Source organism: Ursus americanus, chromosome 21, assembly GCF_024610735.1.
Source record: "Ursus americanus isolate L20-20 chromosome 21, mUrsAme1.1.p, whole genome shotgun sequence".
Lineage (NCBI taxonomy): Eukaryota > Metazoa > Chordata > Mammalia > Carnivora > Ursidae > Ursus > Ursus americanus.
Genome location: NC_142147.1, coordinates 20,639,941 through 20,659,373, shown reverse-complemented (window position 1 = coordinate 20,659,373; position 19,433 = coordinate 20,639,941).

Sequence of the window (19,433 nt, the reverse complement as noted above, 5' to 3'; positions counted from 1 at the left end):
GCACTGAGGATGATTCCTGCACCTGGCTGACGAGGGACTTAATCATTCCTGTAAGGTCTTGCTTGGGAATGGGGAAGGGATGATGGGAGAGGAGTGGTTTGCTCTCCAGTTGTCAGCTCATCGAGAAGGAGGAATGCAGACAGTGGAGAAGATGCCTCCAACACCAGGACAAATGAAAATTCATCATCCACACATTCATTCAACAAATGTTAATTGAGCATCTACTGCATGCCAAACTCGGTTCTAGATTCTAGGGACACGGAGTGAACAAAAGCAGACAGAGTCCCTGCAATTCACAGTTTTTGGTCTAGTGGAGAGAACAGGCACTAAGTGAAGAAGTACAAAAATATATGTAAAATTGCAACTAATACACATGCTCTAAAATTAAATTTTAAACTATTAAGAGAATGGGTGGCTTTAAATTAGCCAGAGAGGGCAGGCAGGGGAATGAGGTGAATTTCCTGATCCCAAAGTCTGAACAATTTCTAGGGCACAATTTAGCAAAATTTTCTTTATCCGCACCCCCCCCCAAGATCTTCCCAGCCCCTTTAACCAGATCCATCTACTGGTTCTGAGTAAATATATTTCTTACCATTTGTGCCAAATTTTGAGATGGTTGTGATCTCATTTCACAGAAATGCCATGAGATAGAGATGAGAAAGCACAGTGGACTCAGGCCTTAGTTTGAAGCCTAGCTCTGTCTCTTACCTCCTGTGTGCCTTTGGGGAAATTGCTAAACCTCTTTGCGTCCATTTCCTTACTTAGAATCACTTTTTTTTATAACAGAATTGTATTGTGTAAGTCACATAAAAGCAACCTCAAATAGAATTCTGAACAACAGGAAGGGAATCCACAATCTCCTCTTTCTCATGCCTCGGTTGTTACCCATACTTCTTTGCTTCCCATCCTCAGAGGTGTGGAATACCCTTGCATACATAACTGGAGTATAATCTCGACATGCCTGGCATTTGGAATTCTATATCCAATGTTTCTGTATAATTTGCCCAATTAACATCCATGTGACTTTTGAGTCTTTCTAAAATTTGCCTTTTTGTAGAGGAAAAACAATTCCAGAATCTGCATGCTGAGACAGTGAGTTACCTGGGACATGTCCCTAGAAAGGCAAGACAGTGACCTGGCTCTGCCTGGATCTCTGAGGTGCATAGAGGGGGGAAGGCGCTCTAGAGGAGGTTTCAATTCTACAGGAAGGACACAGAGACAGACAAGAAGGCACAAATGGGATCTGTGATTTCAGCTCCAAATTGATGTAGGATTCTTCCCTGATTATGACTTTGCTCTCTGAAGTGGGGGGAAGGGAGGGAGGATTTGCCTTTTTAAGGCAGAGGGAGGGAAAAGCAAGTAAAAGGGCAAGATAGACAGAGACACAGGTGGAGGTAGGGGGGTGGAAGCAGAGATTTAGAAGACTGGCCACACAGCACTGTTAGGAAATGGGAAAGGACAATTTCTGGGCCGAGGGTTTGTGAAAAGCAGGATCGCAGAGCTGGCCTCACTCCCTGGGATAACTGGGGCCTCATTTGGCTATTTCAGGTCTTTCTCCAGTTGAGGACTGTTTTATTCATGGGTAGGAAATCCCATAATTAGCTTTTCAGGTTTAATAATAATATGACTAGTATATGTATTTACTAGCATATAATATGAAAATTGGAAATTAGAGCTTAAATTAAATTTGACCTTTGAAAAACAGCAATGATTTCCTATTTCAAAAGCAATACGTTATTACTAGGGACAACATGAAGAAGCCAAAAACACATTAACAGAAAAATGAATTACATGTAACTATGTACACATATGTGTGAAATTTACAAATATGCAGTATTTATCATTGTGTGCTGGGGTACTGACAATTTTACTTCTATGTTTGTATACCGTTGATATTGTTATTATATATAGATATGATTTTATTTGCAAACTTGGGAAATGCCATATATATACAGTTTATTTATTTTTTTTCCATTTGACATTATAATGAGAGCATTTTCCTCTGACATTAAATATTCTTAGAGCATAATATCTTTAATTGATGAATTTGGATGCATTATTCTTAATTGAAACATTTATTGAATTTTTCCCTGTTGTCAGGGATTTACATCATTACCAGGAGTTCTTTACTCTAAGCGACACTGTGTTGAACAGTCTTGTGCATGTGACTCTGCCTGCAATTCATTCTTTGGATAAATTCCAAACAGATCAGTCAATCAAAAAATATGGGTAATTCAAGGCTCTTGATATTTGACGTTAAATTATTTTTTGCAAAAATGTATATTTCCATCAGAAACATACGAGTATCATTCTCGTGGGACCCTTGCCTGCCTTGAAGAAGAACCAGTTTGGTTCTTCCAGTAATACACCTTATCAGTGGGCTAATTCTTATTGTTCTTATGTATTTTTACCACTTTGTACAGCTTTTTTTTTCCTTTTGTGAATTTCCTGTTAATACTCCATGCTCATTTGTGAAATATCTCCATTTACTTTCTTTTTCTGCCCATATCATTTATATGCTACCGGCTTTCAAAAGGATTGTTAAGTAACTTACAGCAAAAGACAAAGATGCGATCAAAACATTAAAATCCAGCCAAACAAATCACGCCTCACACATATCAGAGGAATATTGCCGTTTAATAAACACTATCACCTGCATCCTCCTATTCAAATGTCACCAGATATCTGGGAAGTCTGGGAAGTACAACCCTCCTTATGTTGATGTAGGAACTGTGGCTCCAAGAGCGGAAGTGCTGGTGCTGGGGCAGATAGCTGTTGGCTGGTAGCAACGGAACTGTCACTGCAGTGGACTTAATCCCAAACTCAGGCTGTCAGTTCATTCATTCAATAGATCTTTATTGAGGACCTGCTATCTGCCAGGCACTGTTCCTGGCACTGGGGACACAGCAGGACACGAAAGAGGAAAAGTATTGCTTTAAGTTGTAGAGGGGATGGGGGACAGGCAATAAGCAAAGATATGTTTTGTGTTAAGAGGACGAGGGTCAAGAAGAGAAATAAAGGAGGAGGGATAGAGCAAGGGGTTCAGGGTGGGGGATGCAGGCATTTTTGCTTATTATGTGATCTTCTTTCTCCCTCCAGTGTGTGCAAGATCTCCAAGGGTTCAGATTCTCCTATGCAACCAGGCAAGTGCTCTTTAAATGAAGACAGAGAGAGAGCTAAGGGGCTGCAGACAACCGCCACACCTCACCCCTCCCTGGTGTTACGCAGCCAAAATGTATTCAGAAGTCAGAAGTGAAATTGTGCAAATCCATCATCGACACTGTCTTCAAGGTTACTTCCAGGGGAGCTGAATGCATGCCTGTGGTGGGGGGACAGAACTCCTAGGGGAGGTGTAAATGACAGCAGCTGCGTTTGCAGGAAACCCAAAGGGAGCACAGCAGAGGAAGAGGAGGCAGCAAGAGGAGCTACTGCCCTCTTGGAGGGTCAGTGTCGTTTCTTGGACACAACAAATAACTTTCCTGCTCTTCCATATGAAGCAACAGTCCCTCTGCTCGATTTTTCCTTGATTGTGTAACTCTGATTACAAACACGGCCAAGGGAATCCCAGGGCATTATTGCAAAGCTTGGGAGTCTCTAAAGGACCAGAGAGTCAGCTCCACAAAAATCCCAATTCCTAGCATGAAACTGGAGAACAAAAGCCAAAGGCGCAAGAAAAGGAATGTGCATTCATGTCACATAGCTGCGGCTGGAGTCCAGAGCTGTGTCTGGAGGCGGCGAGATCATGTTCTGAGGGGCTGATTGGTTTCATAATGACAGCTCAGTCTTGGAGGGCAGTGAAGCTAATCTCCAATGGTCAAAGACGATGGTAACCCCCAGGAGACCTGAAAGGTTGTCTGGTGTTCTCATAAGACACCAGGTAGCCATCCGGTCCTTACCATGCAGACCACGTAGGTTGACAGGACCTTCACTAAACCTCCCTAGGTCTGACCCACAAAAAAACAAGAATTTTCTTTTAATTAAAAGAAAACCCCCAAATTAGTTGCTTTTTAAATTTGGTAAAAAAAAAAAAAAAAGCATAACAATATGAGATCCACCCTCTTTAGCAATTTTTTACATGTACAGAACTGTTAATTATATGTACAATTTTGTACAGCGTTCTCTCTGGAACTTTTTTCATCTTGCACTACTGAAACTTTATATGCTTTGAACAGCAACTCCCTATTTGTTTCTCCCCCTAACCCCTAGTGTGATTCCACTTATATGAGGTATCTAAAGCAGCCAAACTCATAAAAGCAGAAAGCAAATTAATCTAGGTTTTGAAGTTTCCAAGTCTTCTTTGTATGCTCAGATATTTTAAGAGTCAACAAACATAACTGAACACATAGTGCATGTCCAGCATTGAACAGAGCACTGCAGAAATACACATTACTTACTGGGGAGGAATAGCTTCAGTGAGAGCACCGGAATAGCTACCACCCTCATCCTTAGCAGTGAGCTCAAAGGTCTCCCTCAGCACACATACATATACACAAAGACAATAACAAGTCAGGGCCCTGAGTTTGCACACTTCTTAACGAGATGGAAAGACTAAGTGGTTTATGGGCCATTGGAAACCTCAGCCCATCTTGTCCACCGAATGGCTGTCCTGCAACCTATAACTCTCAAAAGTCCATCTGCTTAGGCCTCCTATATTCAGTTAAGACTTCCATACTGGAATATTCTCTTATTTTATTCATTTGGGTATCAAACTACCATGCCAGACATTGTGCTGGGCACACAATGTCAAATAAGTCAGATGAAGCCCCTGCCCTGATGAAATTTTCACTGATATGGGAAAGCTGATATTTTAGCAGCCATTTTAAAATAAGATCCATCTTGCACTCAAGAAATGCATGGTGCTTTGGGAATGGTAATGGGTAATGGGAATGCTTGGGATTATGTGGCGCCCAAGAAAGGAACTCTGAGTGAGTGACGTTTAACCTGTTACTCAAATGGGTTGTGTGTGTGTCTGTGTGTGTATATGAGAGACAGAGACAGAAAGAGAAAGAGAGAGAGACAGCACATGTGTTTGAGTAAAGCCAGAACACAGCCCCTATTTCCAGTGTAAACTCCCTGGCCAGTGTCCTGCTAAGCTGTTTGCTTAGCATAGGGCAGCACCTAGGCCCCTTCCTCCAGGTGTCCCTGACCTCACTCCTGTTGTGGAAATCTCACACTTAAAAACATTTGACTGCTCCAGCCAGACTGTTGTCTACATCAAAGAGAAGGAAAGGCTGAAAGGGATGGATGGTGGAGTAAAAATGATGAACATGGATGTTGAGCAAATGCAGATGGTCAGTGGGGAACTTCCCTCCAGGAGTGTTCTGTTTGTTTGTGAAAAGAGATAGGGGCCGTCCACAGCTGCCAGCCCCCCCCCCCCCCCCAGTCAGCACCAGACAGGGCTGGACCCAACTTCCCCCTTTGTCCACAAAGCCCAACTCTCCTGTGTCTGCTGGGCTTTTGCTCCCCGGCACTCCACTGTTTGTTTTTTTTTAATATCAAGACACAATACACTATAATATTATGGACCATACTAAATGGTTGCATACACTTTCTGTTTTAACTCTCACGGCATCTCTTATGTTGGAGACATTACCACTGTACATTACACAAGAAGAAAATCAGAGTTAGGAAAGTGAATTCCTTATCCAGTGTTCCAAGCCTTGAGAGTATCAGAACCCAGATTCAACCCTATACCCTACACTACACTGGAATGTGAAAGTTTCCGAAGGAAGATGTGAAGAAAGAATCCAGCGATTTACTCTTAACATGGTGATGCATTTCTTTCCAATCTTTTTTCCTTTTTGCCTCATTCTTTTTTACAAAGTTGATATGTTTGTGCACAATTAAAATTCTGCATCTTGCTTTTTCTAAAAATTATAATATCATGAACATATTAGCATCAGAAACTCTTGGTAACCACAACTATAAATGGTTTTAGAGTCTGTATAGTATTGATAAATAGTATGGATATGTATACCATAATTTATTCAGCCCCCTAAGCTATGGGTACATATTTGGGTTATTTCCCTTATTGTTTTTATTGCTTTGGGACTCTAAGTAATGTGGCAATAAGCTTCTTTCTATATACAATATAGTTCACTTATCAGAGTCCAAAAGTAGTAACGTGTTAAATGTCTTGAAGTGATTTTGAAGCAGGACCTGATCTCTTTCTTAATAAGAACCACATCTTAGTAATTGTTTCCTCAAGCGAGAAAAATATTAGTACCTAGCTTATATGTTTTATAATTGTTGGAGGATTAGTGTGCACGTGTGTGTGCATGTGTGTGTTTGCAAAAGTGTGGGGGGCGGTGTGCATCTGACACATAATAAAACTGTATATTGTTAGCTGCTCTGATGACAATGTGGATCATGGTGATCCGAGTCGCACAGTGAGGCTCCCGGCTCTCCCCACCTCCCCACTCTCCCCTCCTCTTCTCTTAGTGCTTGATAGAAAAGATAGACATTTGTAACTAGCAAGCTCCTTTTATGAACAGCCTCTGTATCAGACACCACACACATCAGCTTCTTGACTCCCTACCACTGCTCTGCAAAGAAGAGCTTTAGAAGAAAATGGAGCTCAAAATGAATCTTGCCCCAAGATTATACAGCCAGGAAATATGAAGCTGAATTCAAAGACAGGTATCAGAAGCCCACTTTTCTTCTACCACGTCATAGCACCCTTCTGAGACCCCTCCCCCAACAAACCTTTAATGTCTGAGTTGCCTGTATGAACCTGTAATGTATATAATATAAATATATATTTCACTCTTTCTGTGACAAGTCTGACTTAATTCTTTTTGTATGGCTTTCCCTACACATCTTCATCACATGTCAGGGATGTTTCTTCTTAGCACCCTGCAATTTTGGCTTTCCTACACTTCAGACGTCCCCCACCCCCACTTCACACTTCACATTTTGCTCTGCAGCCTGCTGTGCTTGGCTGTGGTTTATGGGGAGGGAGGTTAAGCCGAGAGGCGCCAGGCACTGCTTCAATTACACTTTGCCTGTTCCAAGGGCTTTAATCATGACCTCTTTCTCAATGGATCCTTTCAGAAAGGCCAGGGGGGAGAATAGGCAATTGGAAACCCTGGTAGTAATCAGGGTCCCAGACCTCCAACTCCACCGAGAAACATAGCTGGGGCCTAAGATTCATTAAAGGAGAAAGAAAACTAGGAAAGACTAACCATTCCTGTCGGATCCATGTGTACTGGGGGCAGGGTAGAGAGTATACAGAGATCATAAACAATAAGAGGAAAGAGTAGGTGATAATAATTAGTTTGTGGTTTTAATTAGGAGGTCTCTTGGGCCAGATGTTCACTGACAAAGAATAAAGACCCCTCCTGAGATATGTAATGAAACTTAGACCCCCTTGGCTGGGGAAGGGGGCGGGGAATGCTGGGAATGGATGCATTATAGTCTTTCAGGCCTATAGCCTGAAGCTTCCCGTGATGGGGGACTGGAAGGGGAGGGGATGTGTGATTTTGATGGAGGCCACTTTCTAACCCTGTCAGCTGAGGAATTTGTATGCTCTCCTGAGCAGCCCATTCAGCAGAGCAGTCCTGCTTCTGATTAAAAGAAGGAGGACAGCCAGGCGACCCGACTCTCTGCCTGGTCTGGGCTGTCTCAGGAATCTGGGCCTCTGTGCACTGTCTGGGTCTCACTGTCATGAGAAAAGATTGGGTCAAAGCATCTCAGGCATCTTCCTTGGCATTTCCAGCCATCAGGCTCCTGCCCCAAGTAGGGTGTGACACATGGCTGGCTTGCACCATGTAAAGAGGGGGTGAGCTGCAAGTATAATTTTGCCAACCTTCTCATTTCCCAGACATCTTCCTGTACTTTAATTTCCTCACCGTGGACCAGATCAATTATTGCAGTATGAATTACCAGCTATTAAGTGCCAAACTCCTAAATGAAGAAACATGGAGATGGACATTTGCCCAGAGGGATGAATGAAGAAAAAAACAGTCATTGTAACAGTAGCTAACATCCACTGGGCACTTTCTAAGCAGTTCCCATTAAAGTCTCAGGAGAACACTGTGAGGTAGTTCTATCCAATCTCATTTTCCAGAGAAGAAAACTGAAGCTCAGATAATTTATGGAATGTGCCCAAACTGACACCAGTAGTGACTGGCAGAGCTGGGATTTGATCCCAGGCAGAATATGTTCAGAGACTGGTCTCTAAGTTCTCATAAAAATAATTGAAGAAGAACAATATCAAAGGAAGGCAAGAATTTGGGCACAAAGAACGTGGGTGCTGGAGGCAGAAAAATATTACTTTCCTCTGGGCCAGAGGTCAGCAAACTGGTTCTGTAAAGGGTTAGATAGTAAATATTTTATACTTTGCAGGCCATATGGTCTCTGTTGCAACTACTCTATTCTGCGGTTGTAGCATAAAAGCAGCCATGGATAATATGTAAATGAATGTGTGTGGCTGTGTTCCATGAAATCTTTATTTACAAAAATAGATGGATTTGACCCACGGGATAGAGTCTGCCAATCCCTGCTCCAGGCCATCATCAGAAATTGAGACATGGAGTGGGTTTGAGAGAACATGTAATTCAATGCCCTCATTTACAGATTACTACATTGAGTTCCTAGAATCTAGGGATTGAGATGTCAGAACCAGTACTTCGTTCATCCATTAATAAGCTTGCCCAAGATTCCATGGTTGGCAAGAGGCGGATTCTGGACTTGAACTCACGTAAGTCTAATCATGAAACCTTTATCATCGCCTACTGGATTCTGTTGACTCTATTAATACTAACTGAAACGAATGTCTGAAGGGACACTTCTCTAGTGTTCCCATGTTGCGTTGAGTTACCTACTGTGAACAATACTCTTGTCCTCTTCCTGCTAACCTCGTGACCTTAGACAGGGATTAACTTCTCTGAGAGTCAGCATTATCCCATTACCAGGTATGTTAGGATGATCAACGCCTCTATCCAAATAGACCTTGTTCTGATTATTGGTTCTGTGATCTGTAGCTATGAGATCTTAGGCAATGTAACACTCTCCTAGATGCCAGCCATTACTCCCTACTCACATCTTCCTACTCATGTCTTCTAGGGCTGCCCCTGCCACCACCCACAATCTGCACATACTGCAGACCAAAGCACCTCACAGGAATGACTTCATATGCCCTCCTCACAGTTCACTGGACTTGATCTAAGGCAAACCACTGTGGACTAAACCAGTAAGTGTCTCTCTCCCAAATACTCACACTAAGGAAGCATCCTGAGAGTTGCTAGGTGAATCCTACTAATGGGGGCTAGGAGAGTAACAACCCAGCAACTCCTGATTCTAAGGTCCCTGAAGGCATACTGGCCTCTATCCATGCCAAGGACTTCTGTAGTTTAGTTTTTCTTCAGTTTTTGAATCTTCTATATTTTGGACCAGTTTGGTTATAATCCTACTTTTAGGAGAAAATGTGTCCTAAGACTTCCCATCCGTAATACAAAGATATAACTTGTACATACTATACAAAGTTTGTCCTGATGAGAGCTAATGTAAAGGGACCAAAAGCACAGATCTGACACATGGGGAAAAAATGTTAGTTCCATTCCTGCCATTTACTTTCTGAAATGGTGATTCAAAATCTGTTTTCAAGAAAGGAACTGCAACGGCTATGTTGGAATCATGGATCCATGCACACTTATGAATATGAAGAGACTGTGAAAGCTATCCTCGACCAACCACTGACTTGATCAAGAAAGCCTCCTGGCAACGTTATTGATAGACTCCCTTCCAGTTCATACCTAGATAATCCCATGGGGGAAGGGAAGCTATTCCCCAGCATGGTATCTGACTCCGTTTCTACATGGCTTTCATTGACAGGTCCTTGTTTAATTGTCATGTACTACAAATTGCCAACCTTTTTATTAGTAATGTGGTACACGTAGCCTCCCTGCAATTTTTACCAGTGGTCCTCAGATTGAGTTTTGGAGCCATAGAGAAGGAAGTACATGTGGGTTGCAACTAAGCTTAGTTGCTTATTGCAAGCCACATGTACTGGGGTACTAAAGGGGAATATGCAAATATATAAATAGGCCTCATGTTGGAATGGTGAAACCATGAAGAGTCACGTCACCTATTTTCAAACGTTTCAAACTTGGTCAAATGTCTCTTATGATTTTAATAACAGAGATACTTTAAGATTGAAGCATTTGAAGATGGGGGTTTTTCATGCTCTATCTTTCTTATGCTATTTATTCCTCAGTCAAAACATGTCCAAGTCCTGCCATTGTCTCTCATGAGATATAATTTCCGTCTTTGGATTTCATCCAGTTTATCAACATCCTTTTAAAACATGGAATTCAGAAAAAATGCCACAGTCAAACTGTGAGTGAGCTGACCGGGGTTATCACTTTCACTTATTTTTCTACCCGCCTTGCACTTATCAGGAAGATATGGGAGACTGTAGGTCCCCCAACCCGACGCCCTCATCCTGTGACTCCCTGGGTTATACCAACAGATAAATAACAAATTGTAAGAACAGTAAACAGCCTTTATTTTAACAACCACCCAGGAAGTCTACCCCAACGGCACAAGAGTAACTTCATCTCTTGGGACCGCACCTGCTAGGCCTCATTGTCCTCATGACCTATCTTCCTCAAATCATCTCCCTACACTTCAGTCTGTTTGATGAATCTGTAACTTATATTTTCTCATAGGATTTGGTACTGGTTATTGCTTGGATTCCAGCTAGTATCCTGGGACTTCCTGAGCTTTTTTTAACCCAAATTTCTAGTTTCCTTATTTGATGCATTTTTTTTTTTTTTTTGGAACACTCTGGAAGAGATTATTACTTTTTAACATCAAATTTGCCATGTTTGGTTATGAAAACTGCCAGTTTCCATGTCCTAAAGTTGGCATTTTAATGAAGGCCTAACACAACTGTAAGGAAGTCACCAATCTAAATAGGACTTCTTGGCATAAGCTGGGCCCATCACAGAGATAGAGATGGCCTGGGACATTGGTGGATGAGTGCCTGTATGTTGATTATGGCCCAGGAGGGAGAATATGCATTTGGGTGGCATATTACTGAAAGGATGGTTTCTTTAAGACCTAGGGTCATCCATGGTACCTTCTGAGAAGACAGTATGTGAATCTTACTCAGTGGATAAGGAACTCCAGAAGTCAAGAGAGCAGTACGGTTACCTCAAAGCATGATGCCATGTTTTGCTCCCTTGCCTCTTTGCATCTTACCACCTGCAGTCACTGAACCGGAGGGAGTCAGGCTGAGCCACGTGAAAAATTATTTCACTGGGATTTGCTTTCATTCAAGACAGCCAAATCTCATAATGTCTAGTGCAGAAGACTCCTGAAGGGCTGTTTCTCTGTTCCTGAAACTCTTGCTTTAATTGAAAGGGAGTGGAAGAGACCAGAAAATCTACAGAGGCTAGTCTCAGGGGCTACTTCAAAGGACAGTAGCATGGTGTATGGTGTAGGGCCATGGTTCTCAGACTTTACAGTTCATCCAAATTCCCTGGAGGACCTCTGAAGCTCAGATCCCAGGGTAGGAGATGCTGATACAGCTGGTCTAAGGACCATCCTGAGAAGCACTGGTGTAAAGGGAGGAAAAGATTCAGAATCAAGGTTACATAAGTTCAAGTCCCACTGTTACTGCTTATAACCATGTGGCCTTAGCCATATCATTTCGCCTCCTTGAGTTATAGGATATTATTGTTGCTACTGCTGCTTATAAAATGTTGAAAACAGTCCTTATTTCAAAATATCATTCCAAGGAATTGATAACGTGTATCAAAGCACTGTTGTACACAGAGTAGGTCTTAAGGTTCTTTGTAATCCCTCCATGCCTGCACAGGTGGGGCTCAAGGAAATGATGCTATCACTTTATTTCACAACCACTTCCCCTGACGTTTTACTTAACAGAACTTCTTTTTTTTTTTTTTTTAAAGATTTTATTTATTTATGTGACAGAGAGACAGCCAGCGAGAGAGGGAACACAGCAGGGGGAGTGGGAGAGGAAGAAGCAGGCTCATAGCGGAAGAGCCTGATGTGGGACTCGATCCCGGATCACCAGGATCACGCCCTGAGCCGAAGGCAGACGCTTTAACGACTGCGCTACCCAGGCGCCCCTACTTAACAGAACTTCTTAACATGACCTTCATAAGCCCACATGTCCACCACAGCAAAGAGCACTCAAAGCCGCTAGCCTGGCCAGTGGAGACAGGATGTCCCCGTTGTCTCGACATCTGGCCTCTCTAACACAAGCCTCTAATTTTCTGTGGCTCTCTGCTGGCCTCCCTTCAATGTGGGAGAGTGGTGTGGAAAACGAGCCCCATCTGGGAGGCAGCTGGGTCCCGGAGGCCCCCCTTCTCCAGGCCTTTGAAGACTCCATCCGCATTCTGCCTGGAGGTCTCCCATTGTGGCCAGCACCTCTGTTCTCTATTAACAGTGGGGAGAGCATCAATATATTAAAAGGAGGAAGCACATTAATGTCCTATTCTGGGATGTGCTAAAGCATACCAGGATGGAGGAAGCTGCTGCAGACAACAGTGTCTTGGACAAGACACTACTGAGGTTGCATCCAGAATGGCACTCGTTTCTCCCAATACTGCAGAGCAGGCCAGCATGATGGACGAAAAACTATGTGATCTGGAGTCAAACAGTGGGGTTTGAATTCAAGCTCTACTAAGTGGCAGTGACCCCAAGCCTTAGGGCTGGTGAAAAAGTTACATCAAGGTCCACAGAGACATTTGAGAAAGATCTCCACCCGAAATGAACTGAACATTATTTTTAAAAACAGAAAGGAATAATTAAGAAAACGAGTCTAATTTACTTTAAGGTATTAAAACCAACTGACCATTCTAGACATATAGGCTTGGGTACTTTAAAGGTAAAGCCCATGAGTTAATTTTCTTTTCTAATCTTTACATTCATCTGTAAAGTGATTATCTCTAAATCCCAGGGTGGCTTATCTGAAGTCCTCTCTAAAGCTGCATCTATGGTATTCTGAGTTCTTTCCATCTGAACAGTTCTGGGTGGGTTTTGCCTGAATTCAAGGACTTTTGGTTTCATTCTACACCTTCAACAATTGCTGAATGGGGCAAAAACATAAATGGTGCTGACCTTTCAGTCTGTTTCTGAGACATGAGCTTCTGCCACTTACTATTTCTGTGAGTTTGGGTATATTACTTAATCTTGCTGAGCCTCAGCGTCCCTATATGTAAAATGGGGATAATACCAATCTTTGAAAGTTGTGGTAACGATTGCTGTAAGAAAAATATTTCTGGTAAATAGAAGATGACTAAAACCTATGATCTGCCAACCTCCACCCCCCCCGCTTCCCCCCACCCCACACAGCTTCCTTGAATATGAGTTATTTTCCAAGTGCTGAGTATAGGTGAGCTCTTTCAAAGCTGCATGATCTAATTCTTTTTTAAACAAGGGAAAGTTATTTATGCTAATGCTCTATTTAGAAAGTGGTCACAGCATTGGTGGTCTGGTAAATGTTTGACAACTGGCTCTCTGTGGAGCGAACGGGTGATCTGTCACTTCTGCTGAATTCCATAGTGTGAATACGTCCACCATGGCCAATTCTGAGCAACCAAGGAGATATCATTGATCACAGAGCTGGAAAGAAATAAGCACAGTTGGCTCTTCCAAGGTAGTGAGGATTAGCTTCAGTATACCAAAGGGTCCTGGGATGGAGAACTGACCATTTCAAGGTAGTGGTGGGGAAAGGTAAGAGGGAGGGAGGAGCAGATAAAGTGGAAATAAACAAAAAGAAAGAAAAGAAAGAAAGCAGGAAAAAACAGAAAGGGAAAGGAAGAAACACAGACCTTCAATACCATCCTTTTCAATTCTTCCATTTCTTTTTTGCAGAAAGGGAAACTGAGGACTAGAGAGGAGAAATAACCCTCCTATGGTCACCCTTAAAATCAGTGGTGGACTTGGGACAGCAAGCCAAGAGCTTAATGCATGTGATTAGAGATCAAGCATTCCAAAGAGGAGCTAGAATTAATGAGTATAACTAAACAAATAACATGATAACTTGAACCAAATAAAACATTGTCCCATAGTCAAATCTACATGTTATAATGACTTCCCTGGAGAAGCCCCATCACTCAGTCACTTCAAACTCAACTAGGCAAAAAGAGGTGAAGACTGGTCTTCGGGATCAGCCTATGTGGGTGGAGAAGGGGCAGCCTGACCTGCTCCTCATGTCTCCAAACCCCAAAGTCTGTAATTCTATGACTGAAGGGGCCGCCATTTGGTACTTAGCTGTCACAAAGGAACTGGCAGTACTAACCTGCAGCTACAAGCAATTAACATGCACAATCTTGAGAGAATTGCTGAGAAATCTGGCGGAATTACTCTGTGATTTCTCCCTCTAGCATTTGTTTTGCAAAGGGAATAATTTCTGTTGTGTTTCAGGTTTTATTCCTTGTGATGTCAACATGCATTTACACCAGATGTTCCAACCATCTTAGGAAATTCAGAGCTGCAGATCCTTCTTTCCCAAATTGAAAAGCTCAGCATTCCAGTTAATGACACCAGACTCCTGTCTGTCATGATGGTGTGCAATTATTTTGAGACTGAGAGGAAGAACTTAGTTTTCGGGATCCCCAAGGGTCAGAACTCCTAGTTGACCTCAGCCTTCCCAGAATCATGATTCTGTCACTGAATTAGCTAGCTAATCTCTTACACCTCTCCTAATTCTCTAAACTCCCTCTTCTCCATTTGCAAAATAATGATATTGAACTAATTGCAAAATAGTGTAAAGTAAGAATTCCACAGCAAGAATATGAAAGTTTGAACCCTGGCTCTGCCACACAATAGCACAGTAACCTTAGAAAATGGACTTAACATCTCCGTGTATTGGTTTCTCATGTGCAAAAGCAACAAGAATAGTAACAACAACCAAGGAAGGATGAAGAGAGTGTAGTTTTGTGAAGATTAAGTGAGATAATATGCATACAGTGCTTAGCCTTATGCCTAAGCAGAGGGAACATTTAATTAACATTGGTTTTAAAATCTAAAGTATTTAATAATGACACACAAGTTTTGTGTTCCCATGACATGGATGAGGACACAGATACTTGAAAGAAGAATTGGCTTGCCCAAACACACACAGCTTAGAACTCAAGCCCAGGTCTATCTGACTCCAAATACTGTTTTCTTTGAGATAACATACGTTTTGCAAAACTCTCTCATAGGAAATAGAGCAGCATGCATTCTTAATAATTATTACCATTGCTCTTCCTTCCATTTCTTTATGGTTATGAAACCCTGAACCAGACGGCAAGCAAAAAGAACCTTGCAAGTTTGGGGGACAAGCTACTTAAACACCCTCCAGGCAGTAGAATTGCAGGAAGCTGGGAGTCAATTTTATCATTGTTATTTCTGTCTTTCTGGAAGGGAAAGGGCAAGAGATAGGGATTGGGGAGAATTCTCAAGCTTAAGCCAGTTTCTAGCCTTCAAATGACTGATCTCATGTTACAGACAAGTATAAAAAATGGTAACAAATGCTCTGTGAAACCACTAAGCTGTGTCTTGCATAGCCAGTGAAGTTCTTGAACTGGTCTAAGTCATTTATTTATAGGGGAGAAAAAAATATTCTGATGAGAACCATTTTCTAGTTTGACAATTTTATTTTAGTGTTACTTGATCTACTTCGAAGCCTCCTGGGAAATCAATGCTACATTTGACTTCTCTTCATGTCATCGTGTTAGCTATTAGATGGCTAATTCGCTTCACAAGATATGCCAATAGGAGAGGCACTCGGCTCACATTAGGAGTAGAATTTCACCACTCGATGGTCAGATCTTTTATGATTAAGACAGAAGAGCAATCCAAACACAGCAGCCAATGAAAATGCTCTCCAATCACCTGCAATCACTGCTCTTGGGTTTCTAATGGAAGTGGTCCCACTTAGCACCGATCATGCAGTTCTAATTTATCCTAAAAATAATAATGTGGTTTGGTTTGGAAGTTGAGACTATGGGAAGCCCTTCTATTCTCTCTCTCTCAAATTCCTCCCTCCTTTCCCCTCCTGCTTTTTCTACATGTTCTTTAGGTAGCACGAAGAAGATGTGAAATTAAGGTAGACCATAAGAGTAGCAATACGTAAAACTGAAGCATTGTTTTCTAAGGAAGATCAGGGAAACACGCTGGTTTTGAAGTCAGATAATAAGGCTGGATTCTGAATTGCTCATTTGTTATTTATTAGGTTTTCAGCTTTGAACTAGTCAATAAACGTACTTAGCCCTTAGTGTCTTCGTGTGTCAAATGAAGATACTTCTGAGAGTTTTTGTAAGGAACAACTGAGATAATGAATAAACAGGATCACAAACACGATGGGAACTGTTATTGAGCTCCTGAAGAAATATATGTCCTTCACTACTCTGCAGTTAAACTGAATGATACGCTATCAGGACAAGGTGAGGCTTCACTAAAACAAAGTTCATTTTCAGATTGTAAGACCTCTGAGAACTGAAGAGCATGCATTTTAGAACTTCTCATCCCTTTGTTTAAGAATCAGGAGTAGCAAGGGTGGAACAAATCTCAACTTTGTGGTCATGAAACATTCTTCCTGAGACAAAAAGGAAGGAGAATTTCTGTGTGCGTGTGGGTGTGTGCACATTTGAGACTACCACGAAAGAAGCACCGGGACAGATTATATTGGAGTCCACTTTTGCCCCACGGCAGAAGTTGCCTATGAGAGAAAAAGAGAAATAAATCACAAAAAAAGGAAGAAATCCTGGTGTTCTGAAATTATATAATTTTTATGGGACCACAGATGAATGTCTGACTTCAGTTGGCCTATGGTATCCATTTCATCAAGTAAGAAATCTCCCTGCATCCTTCCCAACTATCCACTTTAGCTATTCTAGAATAAGATGGGAAAAATGTGTACAGAAAGCATTACGATTCTTGAATACTCTTCAAAGCAAATTTTATAAAGTCTCCTGGTGGAGAATCCAAGGAAACAAAATAGGATGATCTATACCCTTCAACCATGTCTTTATCCTTTACTCTCCCCAAGCCTTGTGTGGAGATGGTCTTTGGTGAGTATGAATAAAGTCACAGAGACTGTTATGACAAAAACAAAGAGGCCATTCCCATTTAAAACAGAAAGGTGGGTCCATCAGGCAGCTATTCTGGCCTGAAGTTTCTGAAAGATGTAGCTCCTTAAGCATGAATGAGGGCCCTGGGATACAAACCGAAGCATAGAATAAGACCTAGCATAACAGTGGCAGAGTAGGCAAGAGAGTAAAATTCGAGGAAGAAGAGGAGTTCGGGATATATATCTAGGAGGACTCGTATGGACTGAGAGGTTAATTTATGAGAAATATGAAAGGGCATATTTTGTAGACATCCTTTAGATCTTTTGTGGGGAAAAAAACGTTTTTCAACTATTAATTAGATTATCACTATATTAATGAAACATATCAGCATTGTGAAAGGATTCATCAGAATTTATCATGACCACTGTTGGCTCAGCCACCAAACAGGTAGACACCTGGGAAAGGGGAGAGGGCAGATGGGCAGAACTGGGTCAAGGTAAGGCAGGCTCCCCCGAAAGTGACGAGCAGAATAAAATTCAATATTGGTGGTAGGAAAGGGCCCTGTCCTCTGAGTGGGGGTACCTTAGGAAGTGTTGTACTTATATTCATAAGTTGAACCCAGCCACCATTGGGTGGGGAATCTGAATAGGGTGGCATTCATTCATGCATCCATCCATTCAATCACTTTTTCATTTTTGAGTGAATGAAATAGAGTGTCTTCCGATGGACGGAAGAGATGGTCCCTCGCTGGTCAGGGCTTGGTAACTCCTTAGGAATTTGAGTGCCAACCAAGCAGACCAGTATTCAGGGAGAAATAAGATCGGGGTGGAAGTTGTCACCAAGGCCAAGGAAAAAAAACGAGCTGCTTGTTAGAGTGCATGTGAGTGAGTGTTAAGATGCTCTCTCTCATCCTGCCCTAGACACACACCCTAGGGTAGCAAGATGAATCGCAGACTGCAACGAAGGTAGTGACAAGTCTCATAGTGTATTTTCAGCCTTGGTCAGCACTGGTCTAAATAGTGAGTGGGACAGGACCCCAAGATGACAGTCTTCAGCTCCTCCACCTTGACCAGCCTAGACTGGGCCACAAAGTCATTGATGCAATGATATACACTGAAGCATAAGCCCTACGAATATGTCCTCATGCCTGTAAACAACTACCAGAAAGAGGGGGAAAACAGAAGAAAAAAGCAGAGTGATGTGTTTACAAAGAGAAGCTGAGCTATTAGCCATGCGGCACTTGTTTGAACAGGCTTCTGCATGGGGGAGGGTAAAGGTGCAGGTCTGGATGCGAGTCAGAGATGGCTAGGGGAAGAAGCTTCAGTGCTTAATTGGGGAGAAGTTCTAAAAAGGCTATAGGCAGAAGCAAAGTGTGTGACAGCATCCACCCTGCTCTGAGTGGTGAGGCTGTGAGGATGAGAATAAATAGATTAGTGTCGTTTTAGAGGTGTTCGCTCTCTCCATTCAGCCACATAATGCAATTATTTAGTAGTTCAGGATTCTTTTAATTCTGTTTGAAGAACTTAAGAGGTTAAGGGCTTGAAATGATAAATGCATTATTAATGTCGCCTCATAGAAACATCCAAGTCTATAATTTCTGAGGAAGGAAAAAAAAAAGACTAATAGGTTTTTACTCACTTTTCCCCCCCCGCTAAATTAACCTACAGGACCTGTGAGAAATGTATAAATTAGACATTATTAGAGAAAGTAATAATGGACCAAAAGCCATCATCTGCAATTTTGATTCATTAGCAAGAGTGATATGCGCATCCCTAGTTTTGGGGTGTCTTCTTGTACTAAACCCTGTAGAGCTGGGAAGAAAGGGGCTAATAGCACAGGACAAGGAAGGGTTGATACCAGGAAGGGTAGATTCTTACATACAGCCTGCTATGATCCCACTAGCCCACGTGATAATTATGGAAGACAAAGTATGCAGAAATAAAGAGCCTGGCTTTGAGAATACAGACCTAGGTTCAAATACAAGCCCAAACAACTATGAATTGTGTGGCTTCACAAACCCAGACAGGTTGAAAATAAAGGATGGAAAAGAAGATATGTGAAAGAACCCTAATCCTAAGAAAGCTAAATTTCAAGCTGCGTTAATACCAGTCAAAGTAAACTTTAAGACAAGGAGTATTACCAGAGATAAGATGTCTGAAAAACCTCTTGTTGAGTTCTTTGTTGTTGTTGTTTTTCAGTGTCATGGCCTTAAAATTCTTCCTCATTTGGGACATCATATGTCTATAAAAAATCTGCATCACCCTTTATTTCTACTATAAGCTACTCTGAGTGTGACTACTGAAAGTGCAGGAGAATTGTGGCTGAGAACGAGCCCCGTGTAGGATTTCCCCTAGCTCCCTCCCGGTGAGTGGATACAGAGGCCATACTGACGGGCTAAAG